The 19,289-nt window shown below is 39.7% G+C and overlaps 1 protein-coding gene across 4 annotated transcripts in view; it reads right to left on the minus strand.

The window, feature by feature from the left end:
- Aldh-III (Aldehyde dehydrogenase type III) overlaps positions 1-19,289 on the minus strand; it is a 90,665-nt gene that overhangs the window by 62,866 nt on the left and 8,510 nt on the right. The window contains exon 1 of one of the 4 annotated variants that reach the window (XM_071598686.1): positions 15,843-15,908. The exons of the other annotated variants lie outside the window; for them this stretch is intronic. The gene's annotated coding sequence lies outside the window, so the exon portion shown is untranslated. Of the gene's footprint in view, positions 1-15,842; positions 15,909-19,289 lie in introns of those variants that run through there. 4 annotated transcript variants of the gene reach the window in all.

Below are 19,289 nucleotides of genomic sequence, written 5' to 3' on the forward strand. Positions count from 1 at the left end.
GACGCCGATTTCCCGAGTTTAACGCAAAACATCAAGGCGTACCGTTGCTTGACGGTGTGCTCCATGCTAGCGCGACGACACCACAAACAATCACACGTCACAACAATCCACCTCCTGTCTCAACGCATGCCCGGAGGCGAATAAACTTAAGTGCGCCTGAGTTTTGGGGGACCCCTCTACCGAGCCGACCGGTCGGACCCCCATCCACTGCTCCGTTGAGGCTACAGTGAACCCGTCACGATACTCTTATTGTACGGACCCTGTATGTATATATATATATGGGTCGCGGTAGTCCAGGGGGTAGAGCTTTGGACTGCCGACCGGAGGGGCCCGGTTTCGATTCCCGGGCAAGGCACTCTGGGCACCTGCAGCTCCACCCAAGCTATGTGATTTTTCGGGTATCAGGTCTTCCCGGGAAACCACAACAGGCACAGTGAAAGGAACTGCCCCCTCCCTACCCTGATGTGTGAATTTCACACGCTGTCAAGCTTAGTACTACGTGAACTCTAACATCACCTACCAAACCGTCCTTCAGGTTGATTACTGTTTATAGTTATATATATATATATAAATGTATATATATATATATATATATATATATATATATATATATATATATATATATATATATATATATATATATATGTATATATCCCTCCCCAGATTACAACCTTGACGTGGTGGAAGGGCTTGTGCGTTCCGATGGCCCCTAGAGCTGTGCTGGCGGGATTAATAATAATGGCTCCTGGTAGGGTCACCCATGCCAGATAGGTCGAAGGTTAGGAGCCAGACGAAAGGTAGTCCACGCAGCGCCTGTTCCTCAGTGAGGCGGCTGCAATGGCGTCTGACCCCAGTGGGGCGGCCAATAAGTGATGGTGTCACGTTAAAAACACTATTGAGGAAGGCAACGGGAAACCACCTCAATTATCATTCCCGAGATTAACATGATGGACTATACAGAGATTTTGAGTCCTGGCAACTACGGGGCTCGGCACAATCGGCCGTGTGTCGTGCCCGGCAGCGGGGGAGGCAAGGCTTCCGCGGTCGTCATCCCACGAAACCCTTGCAAGCGACAACCAGCAGCAGCAGGACAGACGACGCAGGAGAAGAAGAACAAATTAGTAAGAATAGGAACGTGGAATGTTAGGACAATTATGAGGACAGGGAAATTGGAGAATGTTAAGCGAGAGATGGAAAGGGTAAAAACAGATTTTCTAGCTCTATGTGAGTTGAGATGGAAGGATAGCGGGGATTTCTGGAGTGATAATTATAGAATAATATACAGCGGCGGGGATGAGAGCCAACGAGGAGTTGCCATAATATTAAATGAAGAGGTAGGAAGAAGCGTAGTCAACATAGAACAGGTAACGGATAGATTATTACTAATAGAGATAAAAGCAGAACCGACGAACTTGGTTATTATTCGGGTATACATGCCACCGAGCAACCATAAGGAAGAAGAGGTCGATAGGATATACAACCAGTTAGAGGACATAATCGCGTGTGTTCCTGCAGGGAAACATTTGATAGTGATTGGGGATTGGAATGCGACGGTAGGCGAAAGAAGAGATGGTGATGAGGTGGGGGAATATGGTTTAGGCATGAGGAATGACCGCGGGGAAAAAGCATTTTGAGTTCTGCAGGAGACAGGGGTTAGTCATCACCAACACTTGGTTTAGACACCACAAAAGACGCAGGTACACATGGAAAATGCCAGGTGACTCAGAAAGGTATCAGCTAGATTATATTCTGGTTAGACACAGGTTTAGGAACAGTGTGATAAATTCTCACAGCTTCACGGGAGCGGATGCGGACTCTGACCGCAATTTAATTGTTATGAAATACAGCGTCCGTTTCAAAAAGATAGGGCAGGGGCGGCGGGTTAGAAAATGGAATGTAGAAGTATCAAATGGTTTGAAAAGGAAGGAGTACCAACAGGCGGTAGAGAAAATCATGGAGAATAGTGAACAGCTAAGTACTATCGAAGAAAAATGTAAAAGTTTCAAGAAAGGGTTATCTAAAGCCGCAAAAGACACTATTGAAATCGTTAACGCTTAAAGGACTAGGAAACCATGGATCACGGATGAGATGATTACAAAGATGGATGAGCGGCGAAAATGGAAGAATGTAAATACAGAATCAGGCAAAATGAAGTAAAAAGAATAAAACAATAAATTGAGGCGGGCAACAAATAAAGCAAAAGAAGCATGGTGAAAGACGCAGTGCGAGGATATGGAAAGTCGGCAGAGGAAGGGAGAAATCGGTGCGCTGCAAAGCAAAGTTTAATCGTTATCGGGAAGTAAGAAAGGAAGATCTATGCTAACAGTTAGAGATAAGGCGGGTAAGGTAATAGTTGACGAGGGAAAGATAAAAGAGAGATGGAAGGAGTATATAGAAGAACTGTATAGTAAAGAACTTAGACCAACAAAGTTAGACATTGAAAAAGAATATGACGTAGAGGAAGATAGCTTAGGTCCAGGCATACTAGACAATGAGATAGAAAGGGCATTAAGGGAGATGAAGCTAAATAAGGCCGTGGGGTTCGATAACATTCCCGCGGAACTATTGAAATGTTTAGGAAAATGTGGGAGGAAGAGGCTATATGGGCTGAGTCGTAGTATTTATGAGGAAGGAATCTGGCCGGAAGACCTTGTGAGATCAGTTTTAGTTCCTATTCCGAAAAAGGTAAAGGCTACATCATGCGAAGGTTACAGGACGATAAGTTTGATATCCGACACAGCTAAAGTTGTTCTCAGGATCATAAACAAAAGGATAGAGAGTAGGGCAAATGATTACTTAGGGGATGATCAGTTTAGGTTTAGGAAGGGGAGAGGTACGCGTGATGCCATTGTAGTAATGAGATTATTAATCGAGATGAATATAGAACACAACCTGGAGGTATTTGCCTGTTTCGTAGATTTCGAAAAAGCGTTCGATAGAGTGAATTGGTAAAAAATAATGAGTCTATTGCAGAAAATAGGAATAGATTGGAGGGAAAGGAGGCTAATCCGCAACCTGTACATGTCTCTGACTGCTCAAGTGCGAGTGGGGAACGGGGAGTCCGGATGGGCAGTGTTAGGAAGAGGTGTAAGGGAGGGTTGCCCATTATCACCGTTGCTGTTCAACCTGTATGCAGAGGAAATGATCAAAGAGGCATGGGAAGAACTGGCGGTAGGAATGAAAGTGGGCGGGGAATTCGTAAAATCAGTTAGGTTTGCTGATGACCAAGATCTAGTTTGTCAGTCAGCCAAGGGGTTGCAAGCATTGTTGAGTGAATTGGAAATTCAGCGCGACAGGTATGGGATGAGAATCAATATTAATAAAACCAAGGTTATGCGATTTTCAAGAAAGAAAAATGCTAACCTAAACATTAAAATAGGAGGGCAAAAACTAGAGCAGGTAGAACAGTTTACGTATCTCGGTAGTGTTTTGGACCAACACGATCAAAGTAGTAGGGACGTAAGGAGAAGAATGCGCCAGGCAAAGAGGCTTTCACAAGGAGGAGGGAGTTGATGACGCGGACTTTGAGCAAGGATGTTAAGAAAAGACTCGTAAAAACTTTGATATGGAGCGTAGCTATGTACGGCGCGGAAACGTGGTCATTGAAACAGGAGGATAGACGTAGGCAGGAGGCTTTTGAAATGTGGGTGTGGAGAAGAATGGAGAAGGTGAAATGGACAGAGAAGAAAACAAATGAGGAAGTACTTGGTATGGTGGGCGAAGAGAGGGGTTTCATGGGATAAATCCTATGGAGGCAGGAAAAGTGGACGAGGGGGTATTGGCCGGCAGTGGGATGTTGAAGACTGATAGAGGGGAGAATGTTAGGCAAACGAGGAAAGGGAAGGACCAGGATAGGGATGTTGGACGGGATGAAGGGAGGAAGAAAGTACTCAGAGATGAAGAGGGACCTGATGTAGAGTAGGACGTTGTGTTTGCTAGGGGTCACAAATTGTTGAATTAGTAATTTTGTCCATCCAAAAACCTACCTTAACCGGTAGATTACCTAATAATTATACATATATATATATTTATTTATTGTATATATATTTGTATATATATATACACATATATAAACACATGAAAAGACGACATCCCGCCATATGGCGAATAAATATTCATTCATATGAAAATAGATACAAGGAAAAGGGATAGGAAAGCATAAAAATGACGAACACCGGAGAGGAGAGAAGGCGGAATCGAAGAGATAACAAGCGCAAAAATATTTCCTTGACCGGGACTTGAATACCGGGTCTTTGCACTTACCGGGTGGATACATATATATATATATATATATATATATATATATGTATCCACATGTATATACATTATATATATACATATATATATATGTGTGTATATATATATATATATATATACACAAACATACATATATGCATGTATAAATATTAAATTGTGAGACCAATGATAAACTAAAAATAATTTTACAATAACAACAGCATAGGCATCAATACAGAATTTTTACCAGTCGAGGACGTTTCGGTCATTAGGAGAACCGGAAACATTTCAAAAGGCAACATAGTGCTACGGAGAGTCATCAACTCAAACCAAGGAATTCTCACATTCCCGAAATACGAGAAAATACGACGCGTCAATGCAAACAAAATCAATGGAAATCTTGCGGGACTAAATGAGGTTGTAATAAGAATACTAGGAACTTGCCCGAAGTGCCTGGGCAAATTTGCGAAAACCATCAACACGGCAAAAACGTGTGATGGCCTGAGGTGAAATGGCCTTAGGTGAATCAGCAGCATCGGTCGTTAAGGCGTAAGCGGGAGACTAATGCGAAGAAAAAGACGCTCTCCCGTCGATAAATAAGAGTGAAGAAGGAAGGAGACGGATGCCTAACAAAGAGAGAAGAAGAAGCCTGGCGCCGCCTTTCCGACCGGAAGAATGAAAAATGTTACGGCCAAAAGAGAATAGAAGTTGAAACTTCACGATTGCGAAAACTGAGAATAATCCAGTCATATTTGACGCAAAAGACGCAGAAAAGAATAGAAACTCCTTGATAAGGATTAATTTCATCCGGTCTCTGTCGACTCTTCATGTCCTGGCGTCCCACGTTTCCCAACTAGTTTATTTCGTTTTATTACTTCCTCATGCATCTCAATACTTTATATTCACATCAGTAGTTTCAAAGACCCTGTCTTTTGATTGGTTTTTAAGGATAAATAGGGTAATATTTAGATAAACTTGCCTAATTTGTCAAGTACGTAACAGCATCTGCCACAAATAATCAGGTGTACGCAGCCTGCTTTCATACGAATCCTTTTCATATTTTAAAATGAAACCCAAATTCAAATTTTTATGAATAAAGTTTAATTTCCAAGCTTGCAATATTCACATTAAATTTATTATAGAAGACAGGATTATACTGGATGAATAGGTGACTTATCCTCAACATTTACGTCTCTGACAACTCAAGGGCACGTGGCGCCTAGAGAGCCGGGATGGTTGGGTTTAGGGAGAGTAATAAGACAGGGTTGTCCATTATCACTGGTGCTGTTCAACGTACGTGGAGCAAATGTTTGAAGAGGCTTAGGAGAAACTGGAGATAGGAAGAAAAGTCTGTGGGGAATGCATAAAGTTGGTTAGATTTGCTGATGAATAAGTTTTATTTAGCCAGTTAACCAAGAGGTTACAATCATTTCCGATCACATTAAGTAGTCATTGTGATTGGTATGAGATGAGAATAAACAAGACAAAGGGTTTGAGGTCCTAGAAAAAGAGGTAGGTTAAGTTGAACATTTAAACAGGAGAGAAAAAACTTAACTAGGTGGAACAGTTTACATATCCTGGAAGTGTTTTGGACTAAAATGGCCAAAGCAGTCGCGGCATAATAAGAAGAATTACACCGAGAAAAGAAATTTTAACGGGGAGGAAGGAATTGATAGCAGAGACAGTGAGTAATGATGCTAAGAAAAGATTAGAGAAAGCAATTATGTGAAGTGCGGCTTTTTGTGCGGCGTGGAAACTTGGCCATTGGCATGACAAGTGTACGAATAGATTGGAGGCTTTTAAGTTGTTGGTGTGGAGAAGGACGGAAAAATAAAATGGATGGAAAATAAAAACAAACCAAGAAGGGGAGGGTATGGTAGGGGAGGAGAGATTATTACTGAGAGAAATACGAAGGGGAGCCAAGAAGAGTGGATCCACAGCTTTTTTATTTTTGATAGGATACCGAAGACTGCAGTAGAAGGGAGAACGTCGGACAGGAGAGTAAGAGGAATGGAAAGAATACGAATTTCGGAAGGAATGAAAGGAGGAAGGAAGCTTGCGGCATTGAATAAGAGCTTTTTGTAGTGTAAGGTGACAGGCTGCCTTGTTAGGCGACTCTTAGAAGTGTTACAGAAGTTAGCCTGTCCATCAAAGTCAACCTGAAAATGTAAAATATGTTTGAAAAAATATTTTAACTAGCACTTTGAACGAAACATATTCAGTAGTTCTAAAAGGGTACTACGGGATTACATCTACGAAATTGAATGTATTCAGCTATATTTGATGCATCATTCTAACAGATTATTATTTCAAGATTTTTTTAGACCAATACCGGATCTGCATAAAATACTGATCTCAAAATAGTCAGCATAAAGCATAAATGCATAAACATGCATTCATTACAAAAGCATTTATGCATAAATGCATAAACCATATACCATAAACACAGTAATCAACCCGAAGTTCGGTTTAGTAGATGATGGTAGAAATCACCCAGTACTAAGCCCTATACGGCGTGTGAAAATTCACACATCAGGGTAGGGGGGCCAGTTCCTTTCCCTGTGCCGGTTATGGTTTCCCAGGAAGATCTGGTACCCGAAAAATCACATAGCTTGGGTGAAGCTGCATGCATACTTATATCTTTAAGCCAAGTAAATAATTGTTTGACTCAATTACGTAATTTGTTTATGGTAGAGGGTGCGGCAACATAACTTCCTTTTTTAAATGGGTTTTGCCTTAAGAAAAGGAAGTTATGTTGCCGCACTCTGTATTTACATTTATGTTTCTAGATGCGTACGTCGTTCTGTATGTTATACATCTTCTGTCTGCATTCAGTTTTCTGCATACCTATAACCATTCACTCCCTCGTCGAAATGCTACATACATGCAAACAGACAAGAAGAACTATCCTGACGTACAAGATTAACTAAGGTAAGCACTGCAACGTGAGGTGCTCTCGGTCGACCGAAACCCACGCCAGCCAGTTACGCCGGTAACGTGTGGTTTCCAGTCAAGCAAGCTTCAACAGGAATTCGAGCACGCTGCTCCAGAATCAAGGTTTCGAAACTCAGAGCGAGAGTAAAAGTGAAAGACCTCAAAGGAAACGTATATTCACTGCACGACAGTCACTTTCGCAAAGCAAGTACCGGACCATCAAGCGGGAGAACTTTCTCCTGGAAACCAACTCTCAATGCTGCTTCAAAAGGATACAACATGCTTTCATGTTACCAAGCTGATAGGCCGACTTGAGAAGCTTCGACCAACATTCATGAAAAAAAGGTCTTCGGGTTTCTCTTTATGAACGCCTATTTCCTGCAAGGTCATAGAAATCGAAAAAACGTCTATTTATCCTGGGGTTCGCAGACAGTTGTCAAAATACTTACGCGTATGCTTCAAAATGGGTTAAAGGCTTTTCACGTACCCCCGTACCGTGACGACAATTTTTAACGAAGGTAATAAGTCGAACTTATGAGATGAGTTGAAATAATGGAGCGTTTATCTGCAGCAGATCAGTCTTCGGATTTTAAATGTGTAGGCAGCGACGGCAATCATGTGTATGAAACCAATAAAAGTATTAAATTCGCTCCGAAGATCTAGTCCTTATCATTATTGCAAGGCTAAAATAAGTTTCAGAATGCAAACTTTTGAGTGCTGCGATAAAGTGAACGGACGCACTTAACCTTAAGGTTTCGTCGGGAAATTGATAATATGATTTGACATACTCAAAATCGCCTTTTGTTATAGAAAAATAACCAATGTATTCATGTGACCTCTACCCCACTCCTCCATTTCAAAATAGCTATTTCCTTCTTCCTTCTCTAGTTTTCTATTTCAAAACTATAATAAATAATGATAAATTAATTGGAGATTCGGCCAAATAAAAAATTTAATCATAGTCATTATTAAATTTAAAAACTTTCACACAATGTTAACACCGACAAAACTTACAGTTAGCACCTTAGCACATAACTTAAAAATTGCTCCGCGTCCTAAGATTACGCCTTGGAATCACAACTGAGGTAGTAACTAACTACTGAGCGTTTGAAATAAATCCTTACACACATTAATATCTAATCTCATCTTAAACAATGATCTGAGTAGAACTTCGCATCAATTCAGCATTAACGTGTAACGAATGGAATTTTATATGCAGCCTTGAGATATCAATAGAACCCTTTCTAATGATCGCCAATATTCTACATTGTTTATAGAACACATATGCATATAAATTGAACATGTACATATTAGACCGGTTTATCTTCACCGGTATCCAGGAGCAGCAACTTATCGCGAAATATTCGAATCCCAAAGTAGTTTTGAGACACGTTATGTATCATCATAGTCGCAAAGCTATAGCTATAATCACTTACGTTTATTTCTACCCTGCCAAAACGTTACTCACGTCATTGTCTTATGAACTGCGTACTATACGAATTTTTTATACGGTCTTAATCATGGAATGTAGCTACAAGTTAAAAAACAATGGAATGTTTAAAGTAGCTTTTCGCATTCGCTTCTTCATCTGAGCATGCGTTATAGCAAACGCACTAGACGGATACATACATATACACTCATTCCCTCACACCCACAGGCGACTTTAAGAGATGCTTGCCATGATCTCCTGCCCCTATGTGTGTCACTAGGTTTATGAATGGGTCATCATGTGTAAGCAAGATGAAACTGCCGGGTATATCTTAAATGTCTAAGCTTCTCCAGCATACGTAATCTCCCTTCGACTAAAAAATGGCAATTTTTTCCATGTTTTGACCTCAACAAACTTTTAATACCGCATTTTAAAGGCATATTCTCACGAAACGATTTCGTTGCAATATAGTCGCAAGCGTCGCTATCGCAGGTATGGGAATCGAGGAGGTCAAGGACGATCGGAAAGTTCTCCACTGACTGAATCGAATATTAATAGTTCGAATTCACTCGTGCCATACACAAAATAATTCAAACATTTCAATTAGCGCGAATCAATCAACGGGTGTGCGATCACGGATCTTCAGAGTGAGTGTGTGAAATCAAAATTGTTCTAGTTATCATTAACGCAATGGATAACTTAAGCTCTTATCACCGTTCTTCAAATTTTTCCCTTAGAAACCAAAAAAAAAACGCAATTCCTCCAATTATTATATGTAATAATATAATGCCCACAGAAATCGTTACCTCGAATTGGGACCTGGTTTCAAACTGAGCCGCAGATGGAACTCGAGTGTTGGGTACGTAACGAAAGCGAATTGACACTAAAAGATCCGCGATCGCACCTCGGGTCAGACAAAGGCGTCGTTGGAGATGTCTCCTAAAATTAAAGATTCGCTGACTCATTTTTCTCTCGGATAATTCATAATAAAAGCGGCAAGAAATAGAGCTACTATGTTTTAAATCTTTCGCTTCATTCTCCCATTCCCTTCCCTTACTGGTATTATGACCCTGCCACATGTCTTTGCAACGGATCACGTTATATTGTGCAAGATCTCTACCTTAACGAGGCAGAGGTAGAGACCTTTGAGTACAAGCAGATGAACTAAAGTGAAGAGGAGTACAAGAAATAATCATCCTGGAAAAGATTGACACATGAAACGAAGCAGTGTTTTCAGTTTCTACAAAGAAGGGAGGTTCTCGAGACAAATATTTCAAAACGCTAGTTTCATATTAATGCGACTCAACTTGCACAACTCCTACGACTAATATATTTTATAATGCAACTAAGAGAAACTCCTATACTAATTTCTGTCGGAAAAAGGCTAAAGACATTTCCTCCGTGGCGGAAATTATGATTAATATCTCCCGTACCGCGACCATAGTTGGCATAATAACCCGACACGCACACAAGGAATTCAGGATAGGCGAAACTTTCGTGGGAAACAAACTCACAGAAGCAATTCTCCGGCAAGGAAAGTTCACCATGAAACTTTCAGATACATGCGAATGACTTTCAATTAGACAATCTAAATGTATTTCTGCAACAGGTGGTAGCGCATTTGACAAGCTCATCAACCGCACAAAAATGATTCTCCGTTGAGCAACTTCCACCATATTAATTAGCGATCACTATTCTCAGAAATAGAATGCGACGGACCTGCGGGGATTTCTACGGCACGTCGGACCTCGTTGGGCGAATTCGTAAAACACTCCGAGGAGATTCTCCGCCAGACATGACTAAGGAAAAACTGCTGTAAAAATCCCACGATTCAGTGCAAACGTTTTCTTGTAAGAGTGTGTAAATTAGTGAATAATTTCCTTTATGATTGTAGATTTCCGTCCCGTTGCCTGACATCTGAAGAAGGGCGTTCGGAAAAGAAGCATTTGTAAATATTGATGGAATTACTTGATGGCACTAAGCTAACTAGAAACATAAAGAAAAGAATAGTATGCAGCGTGGCGTTGTATCAACCCGCTCCTTAATCACTGAAACAAGTAGATGAGAGGAAATTGATGGCTTTTGTAATATGGGTCTGCAGAAGAATGGAAAAAAATAATATGGACTGAGAGGAACACTAATGAGAGAAGAGAGAATATGCGAGGCAAAATCCAGAGGAAACAGAAAAATTGGGTGGAGGAAATTTTCAAGGAAATAGAATGTTAAAGGATGTGATAAGAAGGAAAAATTTTAGATGAAAGGGGAAGAGGAAAGAAGATAATAAGCTTCATGGTTGGCAAAAAGAATATGGAATGTATGAAGTACGGAAGAAGCAAATAATAGAAAGCAAACAAGAGTAATTCCACGCATTATTTAATCAGTAATAGTTCTTAGGACAGTCCAAAGCATGCTTTCCAGATTTACATTAACCTATGACGATTTTGATGCTAATAAATTGTGAATTAGAAGTAGTCGTGAATGAGTGCAGTCAGGAGGTACGAATAACTGAAGGAGAAAATACTAAGGGGCAAACGGGGAAGTCCACGTGAAACATAATAGTCTTCAGGAACCATCCAAAACCTACATTTAATAGGCACGATTGCCAATGATAATGCCTGACATCTTACTGAGATATCTCGTGAGGGTGCGTATTTTATTTGGGCCAACAGTTGGAAAAATGATTTAGTTGGATTGCACTCAACGGAATGTTATCTTGTACGCTGTTTGATTCCGCACAATATTTCGACAGAAGTGTTAGTAACCCCGTGAGTTTACATTATTGACTTAAGTTTATTGGTTAGGTGTCTTTAAATAATTATGGCGATTGTTTGCCTTACTTAATGTAGTATTTATTGGGAAGTTTTAAAATTTTTTTCCCCCAAGGTATCCCTGATTTTTAGTGCACACGTGGGATTGTTACGACGCATGAGATATCATCGCTATCATCCGACACTCTCTCTCCTCTGAAGTCGATCCGCCCAATTTTATCCGAGATTTCCTTCGTTTTTTCAAATAATCTTTTTCATGATCAGGGATCTGAACTTCTGGATGGAGCAACACTCTTAAACTGAATGCAGACCTTTAATGTCGGGGCTAACCGATATATTATATGCTAGAAAATTTGAAGTCTTTGGTATCCTCCCTGCTTAAAAAGATGGTAAGCAGGAGTAAAGTAGGAAACAATGAAGGGCAAACGGGAAAGTCCAAGCGAAATATAATAGTATTTATGGACCATCCAGAACCTAACTTTAATTGCTAGATTACCAATGATGATCCTTAAAATCTCACGCAGAAATTGACGTCGTTTAGATTTTTACTTGTGCATGTGGTTTGGAAATGTTTTAAGGTGGATTGCGAACACCGGAGTATTTTCTTGTGCAATGATTAATTCCGAACGATGACCAATGCCAAAGGTAGTAATCCCGCGAGTTTATTTATTGGGTGAAGTTTATTTGTGGGTGGATTTAAAATAATTATGGTGATTACTTAACTTTCACAACGCAGAATTTCTCTGTGAACTTTTGAGTTTCTCATGCATATTTCCTACGGAAAAAACCTTCCGGTTGTTGACATGGGAAAATGTCTACATTTGAATCAACCTTCTCTCCCCGTTATTTCGAAAAAAATAAAATGGCTTTGAAAGAATGGAGATGGTAAATCATTATTCTCGTCTCGGATGGCTACATTTATAAAGAATCGAATTGGCACAGGATAAGTAAATGGAAGAGATGAGGATGGATGCTGATCAGTTGTGGAGATAATGATCGAAAAAGAAAATTAAACACTTTGATAAGGAAGCCATTGGCGATCACTAAGGGTCCGGGAGTAACTGCCGGCTACCGCCACTAAAGTGAGGGAATGATTTGAATTTTTATGTTTATATAGTAATCTGCAAGCCTCCGCTAGCTTATGTGGCATTTGAATGTTCAAAAAATATGGTCAAAATCAAAAAAGGTCTGCCTCGCTGCCTGACTGAACCCTCGTGAGCCAAAGTACTGCTGCTCTTGGGATACTTTAACGTTACTCCGATATTTTACGCGAAACTGAATGTAAAAACGATAAAAAACGTGCTCGTGTCACGCCCTGGTGGAAACGATACCAAACACGAGGAAGAAATGCTTATGGATGGAAATGGCATGTGGATAATTTGAGAGGGAAAAAGGAGTAGCCATATTTGTAAGTCCCACTCGACGGGCGAAGTACTTCATTAGAAGTGCACTCGATGCTCCAAGAAGGGGTAAAAAATTGTACCTACCAGTAAAGAAGACACAAACACAAAGTTTCAATAAAGTGTCTCGAAGAGGGATGTCAGAGCGTGTACAATTATAATTATATCCGTTGTTTTTTGTACAGATGTACAAAACTGAGAAGCGTATCAAAAATTTTAGAGCTAGGCTGGTAATCACTCGCGGAGTGAAGGTAAAATTCCAGATTAAATCTCTTGCATTAATTGGAAGGATGTCTCTTAAGCAGTGATGTTGAAAATGTATTATTACCCCCATCTTAACACGGTAGGCGAGATCATGTCAGTAAAATTAGAGAGATTAAGTGTAGAACAGATGGATTAAATAAGTCATTTTTTCGACGAACGATAAGGGTTAAGGAGAACATTATCCGAACCTAGTAGGAGTAAAACTATTCGGGTAAAATTATCCTGGTGTGTATTAACCCCCTGCCAAACATCCTAGCGGTGGTTTGTAGGGTACAAAAAAAATACAACCGCACCAACCTAATCGTTCCTTGATGGTCTCACAGAGTTGGAAGACCCTTGACATACAATGAATAATGAAGAATTCAGTCTATGAACCCAATTGAAAAAAAGACCGTATTTTCGGCAGGTGAGTAAAAATCGACTTCAGTAACATTCAAAAGACCAAATTTGAGGCCGCTGCTAATACCTAGGTATCTGCAGTACATGGTTAGTACGTAGCGTAGGTGCGAAATGTCTGTTAAGCTAACTTGTGTCTTCCCGAGCAAAATTATCGTTTCATGCTATTTCCACCAATACCAGGTGATTACCACAAAGCTAAAATAAAGTAATAACTATCATTTGCTTTGCACTTCTTCACCCCGTCTGTCTCGAATAAAACTCATGCGTTTCAGAGGAATCTAATTTATTCTATGCAATAATACCGTAAATTCATATTTAACATCCATAATTTTATCTTCATATAAAGTGTGTTTTGTTGAAAAAAATATTCATTGTTAGCTGATACTAATTGTACCTCACTATTGTGAGCAGATGACTCTGGTTCACAATTTAATTCAATAATCATGACAAATCTTATATTAAAACACATCTTACAAAAGCATTCCTTGCGCAAAGTTTATTCATTAGTGGGCTTACATGGATAATTTTGCCATCAAACTGCTCTTCAAAGTTACAGAATCCATAAAGCGCCTATGTTTATGTACTGCAGATAACTTATTAATTCCAACATTATCCCTGAAGATAATATTGAAGTTTGGTTGCTGAGTTTCACCACAAATCGTAATTGAATAGCTATTTTATTGGCAAAGTGCAAATAGGACTTTTTGCAATGACATTTGATGGATAACGCCAAATTTATTTTAATTAAAAGCCAGATATTTTAACATCAACTCACGTGAATTCAGCTTAGCAAGATTTTTTAAATCTTGACTAAATAATTAACTGACACTTAAAGGTACTTCTCAAACTTCAAAAGTTACTCCAGCTGACTTCTTCCACGGAGAATGCGAAGGTCAAATATAAATGTACTTCTAATAAAGGTACTGCAATCAATTTCGTAAAATAGTAAAATTATTTCTCCATTTGCGCAAGAATCTCCGGCAACCTTGGAGACATCATTATATCCTATTACGTCCATCCACTTTGTGGAAGGTCATTGTTAATCACCGACTGACACATCACTTAGGAGCTTGTCAAGGTAGGGCGTCAGAGTTTCGCCGAATAACAAGGTCTCTCTACAAAGTAGAGGGATGTTTGTTTCTCCACATCCCCTCGATTTGAAAGCACACCTGGTAACATGCCCCAATGTATGTTCCGCCCAACCACTCCCCACAACTTTTGCCACAAAAAACCACTTGCCTAAACAACTTCCACGATGACTGCCTATCCGAGATGAAACTTATATGATCAATTGCAGCCTATACCTCTCCCTCACGATTGGGGAATTCCCACACCCTCCACATAAACCCTTTTCCACCAAATCCGCTTCCCTGACTACTCTTCCTTATCACATGCATTTCATAACACAATATTTTGAACTGGTTTTCCACATCAATGGATCCTTGGATCGCCCTTTGAATCCACCACTGATGTGAGATGAGAAGTATCCTCGGGCATTGCGGCACTGAAACCGATGGAACCTCCCAGTTTAACACTTCCTCCCTCGCACATTTTCTAAGAGATCAGTTTTAATCATAAGAACACTAAATCTTCATAATCTATTTCATAGAAATCTCCTGAAGATTGATATTGAATATTTGGGATCAATAATGATGAAAATCAATTTTTAAACTACAATATTTAAATAAATTTAATAAAATATCAAATAAATAAATAAAATTTAATTGCCCTGCTAAAATTTGACTCTTTCTTTTCCTTACAAACTGAATAATTCAAAAAGGCAGGCGATTGGTCAATAAAACAGATGATATAATTGAAAAAGATCTGCGCCAGTTTTACTAATGGGGATGGGTGGATGAATTTAGAATTATTTCAAATTAAAGAAAGACATTATCTTAACTTTGTTTTAAACATAAATAATCATTTTGCATATTAGAACTACGTTCGAGGTATCCCGCAATGCCTGCGCCATTCGTCACCGTAGACACGTGAACAGCGGAACGAACGACGCGTCGCGACGCATGGACTCAAGACTGCTAACGCCTAGATTTGTTGACTTTCTGATGAAATCCTTCTATGCTCGCCATCAAATTTTTAAACTTTATGTACATATGCCTTGAAATAGCATTAATTTTAAAATATCAATGATATAAATGCAATAATAGTATTGGCAAAATGATGACCAAAAATGACCAATAAAAATTTCATAAATACTTTATATTTTGAGTTTTGTTACATGCCTAAAAAAACATAGCAACTACCCTCAAAAGGTACGAAATTTAAGTTATTTTCAAATCAACCCAAATGTCGACGTCGAAAGTAAGTTTAGTTAATCATATTAATAATTAAGAAACTATTTTGTGAATTGAAATCAATAAACAATGAAAGCATATCAATTTACATATTACTTACGTTAGGTACAAACTGGACGAAACACAGGAGACACCCCCGTACGGTTAGGGAAAACGTATTCAACTGGTCTTCAATAAGCGCCGCATGCCTAATACTATATAGTTTCCGAAGGGTAGAAAATGAGATACTACCTTGATCAAAAAGTTCCCGGAATAACCACCGTGTGGCGCTCCCATCGTTCCGATTTGAGTTCTGTTTTTTTTGTTAAATTGGTACATCTGTTGTTGATATTCCCTTTAAATCTTAGTGTCATAACTTGACATTTGCAAAAGTTACGGTCGGTTTTCGGTATGTCCATCAGTGCTTCCTGCGATTTTTCCATTACTTCCTCTAGGCTGCTAAAACGCGTTCCCCGTAATGGTTTTTTAACTCGATTGAACAGAAAGAAGTCACAGGGAGCCAAATCAGGTGAATTCGGTGGCTGTTGGATGGTATTTGTTGCATTTTTCGTCAAAAAATTACGAATAATGATAGCACTGTGCGACGGTGCGTTATCATGGTGCAAAATCCACGAGTTTTCTGCCCACATTTCTGGTCTCTTTCGGCGAATTGCTTCACGCAAACGTCTCATAACGCCCAAATAATACTCTTTGTTTACTGTCTGGCCTTCTGGCAAAAATTCATGATGCACTACACCGTTGTAATCCATGAAAACCGTCAGCATTGCCTTCTTTTTTGACTGAAAACGACGTGGTTTTTTTGGTCTCGGCTCATTTGGTGAACGCCATTCACTTGCCTGATGTCTGGATTGCGTGTCGTACTCATAAACCCACGTCTCGTCTCCAGTAATGATCCTTTTGATGAATGTGGGATCGGATTCAGCCTCGCAAATCATGTCTTTTGCGACGTCAACACGGTCTCTTTTTTGCATGAAATTGAGGTCTTTCGGCACCAACTTTGCTGCTACACGACGGAAACCCAAATCATTAACCACAATGTCTTGGGCGGATCCATAGGCAATGTTCAAGTCCTCCGCTATTTCTCTGATGGTTAATTTGCGGTTATTGACCAACATTTCTTTTACTTTATCAATTTTTTCACCGACTTTCGATGTCGATGGTCTGCCACTGCGTTCATCATCTTCGATTGACTCACGACCACTTCTGAACCGCTCGTGCCACTGGTAAACGACCGTTTTTTTAGAGAATCGTTGCCGAAACACTTTTCCAACATTTCCAACGTCCGTGCGCCACTAAATCCGTTTTTTACGCAAAATTTAATACAAGTTCGTTGTTGCAAATTTAAATCCATTTCTGAAATTGTACAAAATCGCCAACACACACAGAGATAGATGTACTCTTGGCTACGTAACTTTTGCAAATGTCAAGTTATGACACTAAGATTTAATGGGAATATCAACAACAGATGTACCAATTTAACAAAAAAACAGAACTCAAATCGGAACGATGGGAGCGCCACACGGTGGTTATTCCGGGAACTTTTTGATCAAGGAGTATAGGAGGTTCATCCCCTGTGAATATCAGGTGAGAGTTTGTTGTGATTTCAGTTAAATAATAACATAAAAATAAAGAAAACTGAAGGTTTGAAACGCATTTCGCTACAAAATTATTGAATTTTTCCACATTATATTAATATAATTAATCAAAATTCATCACACAGAACAAAAACCACCGGAAAATCATTCCACGGCTATGCCTCATCAGACTGACGGTTTAATGCACTCAAAGACTTCGGAGCAGTGTGTAAAGCTGTGGAGCACGAACGCCTTCATACAAATCCGAACTCTCCATCCAATGGAGGATGAACGGAATCCTTCAAGTGACGCATAATCCACCGCTCCAACTAGTTAACCCCTCTCCTGGGATAATTAAGCCCCAAGACGTGTTGATTCAAGCCTCTCAAACATACTCGTAATTCCACGTGAGTGAGAGGAGAGCTCTCACGCAATGATTATGCGTACTTAGCTGGAGGTGCTTGCAAGATGGCTCAATCGATAATAACTGATTGGCAGACCTCTATTGTAATTCAACAACCGTCGGGTGAAAACGTGAGGGCATGGTCATCGACTGGGAGTGATCACACTGTTAAGTAAACACTTCCGATCCCTCAGGATGTCTAATCCGCCGCGTTTTAGTCGTTAATTTCTCTGGCGGCGAGGCCAGGTTAAAGCGTTAATCTACTCTGTAGCAGCTCCGAATGAATTACATTCCACCTTATATGTCCAATGTCATCCTACAATTGTCACGAAGGTGGGGTTCTTTCTGGAAGTACAAGCCCCACAACACTTGGAAGGCTCTCCCACAATCGAACGAATCATCCGAAAATATCTTCATAATTCTTTTTCCACCCGACTCTCCAGGAAATGTGTCTATATACTCCGTATGCGACATTAAAAAGAGGGTATTAAAACGGATTAACCATAGCAACCAAAATAACTTAAGCATAAATAGTTTTATTTTAAAATAAAACTCCAATATTTTATTCTTTTCATTTTCATATTTTACACCCTTGTTTCGTTCACAGAGGCGCACATCACGTAAATCATGCACGCAAACATCCGGACCGGTAAGGCCTATGTTAAATGATAAAGCAAATTCGGATCATATGCAACATAATGGTATAATTACTGAAAGGTAAGTAAGGTGATAGCAATAGGATGAAAAAGATAATTCGATCGTTGGTGGGGGCAACCCGAATTTAACGCTCCTTCTGTCCCTGCATGCCATATGTGAGGCACTTCCGGAGCTTTTGTAGGCATTCTGCAGCAATAATCTTCGGGATGTTTACTAGGCTCTCGGCCCCCCACTTGTATTTTTCATCTTTATGAGAGAGAATTAAAACAGCTATACACATGCCGAATTTTATGTACATGACTTAGCTTTCCGTGAAACACACACCTGTTAGCACATTTAGTATTTCTAAAGAAATGAGGAAGAACATTAAAAATTCCTATATCATATAATATTATGTATATATATATACATTATATATATATATATATATTATCATTAGGTAATCTTCCGTTTAAGGTAGGTTTTTGGATGGACACAGCTACTAAATAAATATTTTGATTCCTAACAAAATAAAAAATCCAGTATCCTACTCCACATCAGACCCCTCTTCATCTGTGAGTACTTTCTTCCTCCCTTCATCCGGTCCAACATCCCTATCCTGTTCCTTCGGTTTCCTTGATTGCCTAACATTCTCCCCTCATTTACAGTCTTCAACATCCCACTGCCGGCCAATACCCCCTTCATCCACTTCTCCTGCCTCCATAGGATTTCTCCCAACAAACCGCTCTCTTCGCCCACCATACCAAGTACTTCCTCATTTGTTTTCAACTCTGTCCATTTCACCTTCTCCATTCTTCTCCACACACACGTTTCAAAAGCCTCCAATCTACGTCTATCCTCCTGCTTCAATGACCAAGTTTCCGCGCCGTACATAGCTACGAGTTTTTACGAGTCTTTTCTTAACACCCTTACT

The sequence above is a fragment of the Hetaerina americana genome, unplaced genomic scaffold (genome assembly GCF_022747635.1).
Source record: "Hetaerina americana unplaced genomic scaffold, ioHetAmer1.1.p SCAF_10, whole genome shotgun sequence".
Taxonomy (NCBI): Eukaryota; Metazoa; Arthropoda; class Insecta; order Odonata; family Calopterygidae; genus Hetaerina; species Hetaerina americana.